A 6,647-nucleotide genomic window follows, 5' to 3' on the forward strand; every position below is an offset into this window, starting at 1 on the left:
GCAACTTATCTTTCACAACAAGAATAATTACTCGGGTCTCCGTAAATCACTCTTAAAGGCTTTTAAGGTGTTTATCGAGTGGCGCAACATGCCTTGATAAATGGAAAATTATTGTTTTTGTGCAGGTCCATGATGACTAGTGAATGATATAAAAATGAGACATCAGAAGATACCTCGACAAAATTCCTCAGTTGGGGGTGAGGAAATGTTGATATATAGGATCTTGTATTCCATATGAAATCATAGTACAAATAATCACCCTACCCTAGAAAGTCGCCGGAAATTGACGCACATTGCTCTGTCTAGCTGTGTTTTCTTCCCCTGAATATGGGGTTCATGCATATATCGTTGGCTCTAGTTTTATTAATATAACCATTGGCCAACTTGGTGGCATATATTGGTCATAGTCGCCTGCCAGCAACGATAGCTATTTGATTCTCTACCCGGATCGTAGAAGCTCCATTATAATTTGAGAATTATTATTGAATTGCGTATCTACATTATTACATTGAGATCATATCTATAGATACTACATTAGACTCCTTTCTCGACTAGGAAACTACAGTACTATTTTTTCCGAGTAGGATTATATTTTTATTTTTATTTTATGATTGTTATGATCGGATCATCTTTCATGCACCCCGACTAAATTTATTAGAGACCTACCACCTCCCTAGCAACAAGTATCAGGTAACTCTGTTCACCAAGGCAGTACAGATGGAATGAATCAGATAGTGTTTTTGTACACCCTAGGGTACCAAATAGGATTTTATATACTAATCATTTTCCAAGTAGGTGGCCTGTGTTATAAAGGAGACCACACTCAGTTTTATCATTCAAATGATGGAGATAGTCTACATTACAAATAGCACGATAAAAAAAATATGAACCTAAATATCATCCACTTCTACCCTCAAAGTGCTTATATTATTTCATCAAGATATGAATAGTTGTGTCATCACCCAAACTCAAGGAGGCTACTAAATATGTGATTCCACACGCCAATGATAAGGGACTCTCTATCAGGACTAAAAGACATTCGTGATATCTCACCAGAGAAATCATTTTCTTATTCATCCTCATATCCACATTTTACAAAAACAAATGTAAAAAAATTCTACAAGCTCAGCCATACCCATAAATATTTCATCACATGCCTAGCAGATTGACCGAAAGCTCCAAAGTTACCCTTCAAAGTAGAGACTAACTTAGACAAGTTTTGAATATCCCATAATTTGCATGTTTTATTATGGTCCTCATTTGCAGACGTTAGGCCATCAGGATGTCACGATAATGCAAATGAGTACTCCACATGTCTACATAAAGGAGAACAACCTTTCTATTCCTGGAGTTAATGAAAAAACCTATCGCGATCAGTGGCGGATCCAGGAATTAAGCTCAGAGGGTTCGAAATTTAAAGAAGAAGCTCATGTGGTAATGTAAGTGCGCGGTGAGCGTAGTAACCCCGACGTGCTTTTTGTACAAGGTATTTTCATTGGTTGATAAAAGTTAACACTTCTTAAAATTTCTTGTACTTTTTATACTTTTATTTTGTAATGTTTTGCTTTATTTTGCATTTTAATTTTTTTTAAATTAGTATCCATTCAAACACATATTACTAGGAAAATTATCAAGATTCTCTAAAAGTGTGTAAGTATAGATTTACTAATATTATAATGCATATTCAGAAGAGAAATAAATGGCATCGTCAATTTTTTAGTTCATGTAGTTTAATTTACTAGGTTAGTCATCACTTGTTGAAAAAAAAATGACAAATAAATCAAATAAGTTTAGTTTCCATCTCTCTAAAGTAGAATTGAAAAAATAGAAAAGAAATTCCATGAATTCTATTAAATATATATTATTAAAAGGATATTGACGATTTTTAGTTTCTTCATTCAATTACATCTAATTTATCTTTATATATATAATTCATCATTTTTAAAGAGTTGTACATAAATTTATGTTGAAATAAAATGACTAATAGATATAAGAAGAATAAAAAAAAATGTGTCTAATAAATTTAAAGAAAAACAAATTAGAAAAAAAATGACATAAAAGAAATAATGAAAAAGAGAAGATGATCCAAACCCAAAAGTTGTGCCCAATTCCATGCATTAAAAAGGGTAAAAAAAAATAAGAGAAGAGGAATTGATGCGCATGGGATTGGAACTCACGACGTAAAGCCACTGCTGAACCCCTTATCCATTGAGCTAAAGCTTCTCACTTATTTTCAGGGGGTTCATTTTAATATATGTACACATAAAATCAAAATTTGGCCCTATATATATAACGTAATTTTTCAACCAAGGAGGTTCACCCGAACCCCCATTGACACTAAATTTCCATCTCAAGATCATTTAGTTGGAGTGTAACATGTCCCATCAACAAGGAGATGAAGCCGATTACGTAGCAAATTAATATGAAATGAAAGAACTAGATGAATTAATTGATTAGTTCCAACGCGTAGACTTGGGTGGCTTTGATTCGGATGTAGATGAGTTGCAAGGCATAGACTTGGATGACTTTGATTTGGATATAGATGAGTTTCTATGCATAGACTTAGGTGACTTTGATTCAGATGTACATGAGTATGACTACATGAATAAAAGAATGCAAGATATTTCGGTTGTTGAGGTAAGGAATGACAAAGGTATTCAAGGGATCCCTAAGGAAAGGGTCACCATAACTAGGGAGACAACTAGGCAAAGAAGACTACAACGCTATCAAAACTATGAAAATATTCCTTAATCTAGTGAGATATCGAAAAGGAGTGCAAAACCATAAAGAAAGACGATTTATACTATGATTTTAGATCGAATGCAAGATCTATTACATCAACGTTTTCTTACCCTAGCTGAGAAATTTGGTTTGGGCATCATCTAAGCATGATGTATACCTGATGTCTCATTTTTCTATCATTGATTGGTCATCATTGACATGTGCTAAAACTGAAATTCTCAATTTATCATGGGATGTAGCGCCACTAGAGAATCATCCTCAAAGCTTTTTAGAGGAATTGAAGGAGACATGAGTAAGAACTCTTGCTGTGAAAGATAAGATTTTTGTTACTAATGGATTGCATGGAGAACTTATCGTCAAGTATTTCGATAAGACTTTAGTTTTCTTTTGTTCATGCTAACCTATGTCGATGATGCCATTACCACTTCTATTGAGATTAACAACACTGTGAGAGGTGCACTTCATTTAATAGCTTCAAATTATTGATGGCAATCTTTAACTCCAGGATGGCATCACTGGCTAGGGGAATTGGAAATATTTAGACTATTGAAATTTCTCCAAATCAAAATCTCTAACTCTAGAAATATAATTTGAAGCTATAAAATGAAGTGCACCACTGATAGTATTAGTAATCATAATAGCAGTAACAATGGCATCATCGTCATATGTCAACCGAGAACAAAAGCAGACTCTAGGATTATCTATGTACTTGACGATTAGTTCTCTTTGCAATCCACTAGAAACTTACTTTTCACAGTTAGAGTGCTTACTAGGGTCTCCGTAAATCCCTCTAAAAGGCTTTCAAGATGTTTCTCGAGTGACACTACATGACCTGATAAATTGAAAATTTTAGTTTTTGCGCTGGTCAATGATGACCAATGAATGATAGAAAAATGTGACATTAGGTACACATCATGCTTAGAAGATTCTCATACCAAAATTCCCTCTAAAATCATAGTATAAACTGTCTTTCTTTGTGGTTTTTCACTCCTTTTTTGATGTCTCACCAGATTGAGGAATATTTTCATAGTTCTGATAGCGTTGTAGTCTTATTTTCCTACTCGTCTCCCTGGTGATGGTAACCCTTTCCTATGGGATCCCTTGAATATCTTTTACCTTCCTTACCTCGACAGCTGAAATATCATATGTAAAGATATGACACCTGGGCCTAACTCAACCCCAAAACCTAAGTCATGAAGGGAGGTTTGTCCAAGTCCACATAAGGAGACAAATTTTTCATCCCTCTATCGATGTGAGACTTCTTAACATCTTGGATTGTTTTATTCATGTATTCATACTCATCTACATCCTAATCAAAGCCACCTAAGTCTACGGACGCTTTGGAAATCATCGACATCCAAATTAAATTCATTCAAAGGCTATGCCTTGCAACTCATCTACATCCTAATCAAACCCACCCAAGTCTATGCCCTAGAACCCATCAATAAAATCATCTAGTTCTTCTATTTCGTATTCATCTAATACATAATCAACATCATCTACTTGCTGATGGGACATGTTACACTCCAACTAATTATCTTGGGGCAAAAATTTAGTGTGCCTATTTTTCTCTTGTTGATCACTATCGGTTTTTTGGTTGACTCCAAAAATGGAGAAGTTGTTTATACTTTGTGTGGACATGTGGACTACTCATTTGAATCATCGTGGCATTCTGATGGCCTAACGTTTGCAAGTGATAATAAATATAAATGTGTAAAATATGGGATATTCGAAAACTTATCCAAGTCAGTCACTACTTTGAAGGGTAACCTTGGAGCTATTTGGTCAATTTGCTACATGTCTGATTACAGATTTATGTGCAAGGTAGAGCTAGTAGAATTTGCTAATATTTTTTAATGTAAAATGTGGAAATCATAGTAAAAACAAGTACCCTACCGTAGAAAGTCTTCAGAAATTGACCCTACCATTGCCTCACACCGCAAGGTGCATCAAACGTGGACAATGGCATTTTCCTAGTCCGATTTGGTGGGCCCTTTTCTGTATTTTAAATAATATAAATAACCATCATTGGTCTGTCTCGATTCCCATTGGTCGGTCTGCTATCCGGAACAAACCTTTGTCCATGTAATCTTGAATCAGATTCCTAAAATTTACATAATTATTTGTAGAGTGAGTCCATTTCTCATGCCATTTTTAGGAGGAGACGACTATTGTAGAAGCACAGAGCAAGAGCAAAGGAAAAATTCTCTTAGGGTTAACTCTTCTTCTCTTTACTTAGCATTATTTCTTGTTTATAACATGAATTATAGCTTTTGTAATCAGATTGAAGTGGCTAAAAGCCCTCTTTCTAGGGTTATGGCAATAGTATGAACTTCGTCTTGTATTATATTGTTGTTATTGCGATTTTATACCATATATTTTTTTCTCTTAATCTTATACTTACTATTATGTTGATTTGTGATCAATAGGATAAATGGATAATCTTTAATGGAACTTGAGAGAGGAAAGTTGGAGATAGAACTAGATTAAGGGAAGTAGGATGCGTTCTGCAAAACGGATTTGCAGCTAGGATAGTTTGTGACGGTTAAAGGCTCGAGAGACCATCACTATAATATCAACTTTGTGAGTCAGCGAAACGGTAGAAATTTTCATAGCAATTGTATCTAAATATGAAGAGATTACACAAGCGCCATAGCGCAATTTATTATCTTCTCTATGAACAACCTCTATGATATCAATTTTATTTACCTGTCTTGTTTTAGTTATAATAAATAGTGTAGTATAGTATTGAAAATTTTGAGATATTTTTGTTATTTTTGTTGTTACAGATGTTAATCTTAGTTGTTGTGGGTAGATGACAACTTTTCTGCAAAACTCTAAAGGAGGCAAACCCCTCCAAAATTGAAGGAAATCTATATTCGTTCCAACCAAAACCCAAAAGGTTCCTTTATCAGAGGTTGAAGGAGCAAGCCTTGTTGCAAGTGCATCACAACCCACCACTTGCAGTACTGACAGCTCAACCACAAGCCCCAATCGCAATACGCGAAATGGCAATCCCACTAGTAGAAAATGTAAACTATATTATTATAAAACCTAACATTACTAAAAGACGGGAGCTGGAGTAGAATATGGTGCAGTTATTGCACACAAACGAGAAGTTCTCATGCTTACCATAAGAGGACCCATAGGCTCATCTCTAGAATTTCCTATAGATCACAAATACTTACATCACACAGGATGTCTGATCGGAATGTGAGACTCACTCTGTTTCTGTCCTCTTTGTTAGGGGAAGCCAAGAGGTGGCTCACAGTTGACCCTACCAACTCTATCACTTCATGGGATGATTTGGCAAAAATGTTTCTTGCAAGGTTCTTTCCATCTGGGAAGGGAGATAAATTAAGGAGTGAGATCTTGGATTTTAGGTAGATGAAAGGTGAAGGCTTTAGATATTCATTATATGCCTTAATCAGGTTGGCGGCCAGTAATCCTTAGTGGACCAGTGAGTCCAATAAAAGATGCAGTGAAGAGATTCTAGAGGTTGATGGGATGACTAGTATACAAGCACAAATTGCAGCGATGAACAACTTTAGCCAATTAACCAAATTTTTTATGGGTCAAGCGTAAGTGCAAGCTCAAGTTCAGTTAGTTCAACAATCTTAGTTGTTCTGTGAAACCTGTGGAGGTGATAATTCAGCAAATATGTGTCGAGCTAACTTAGAATCCGTACATTTTATGGGAAACACAAGTAGAGGTATAGGAAACCAAAATTTCGGGAACAACTACTGCCTAATTGGAGGAACCACCCAAATTTCTCATGGTAATATCATTGAGGGCCAACTAGATGAGATTAAAGAGATATTGAAGATATTAGTAGATGAGTGGCAAAATCAGTCAGCTACTGCTAAAAAACATGACTTGGCAATTTATAGTCTTGAAAGAAAGAT

At 35.2% G+C, this 6,647-nt stretch overlaps 1 pseudogene; it reads left to right on the forward strand.

Annotated features, from left to right (window-relative positions):
* The first annotated feature begins 2,376 nt into the window (after positions 1 to 2,376).
* Positions 2,377 to 3,228, forward strand: LOC125821694 (uncharacterized; annotated as a pseudogene).
* The last annotated feature ends 3,419 nt before the right edge of the window (positions 3,229 to 6,647 follow it).

Source organism: Solanum verrucosum, unplaced genomic scaffold, assembly GCF_900185275.1.
Source record: "Solanum verrucosum unplaced genomic scaffold, falcon-dt-bn FXZP01000213.1, whole genome shotgun sequence".
NCBI classification, from domain to species: Eukaryota; Viridiplantae; Streptophyta; class Magnoliopsida; order Solanales; family Solanaceae; genus Solanum; species Solanum verrucosum.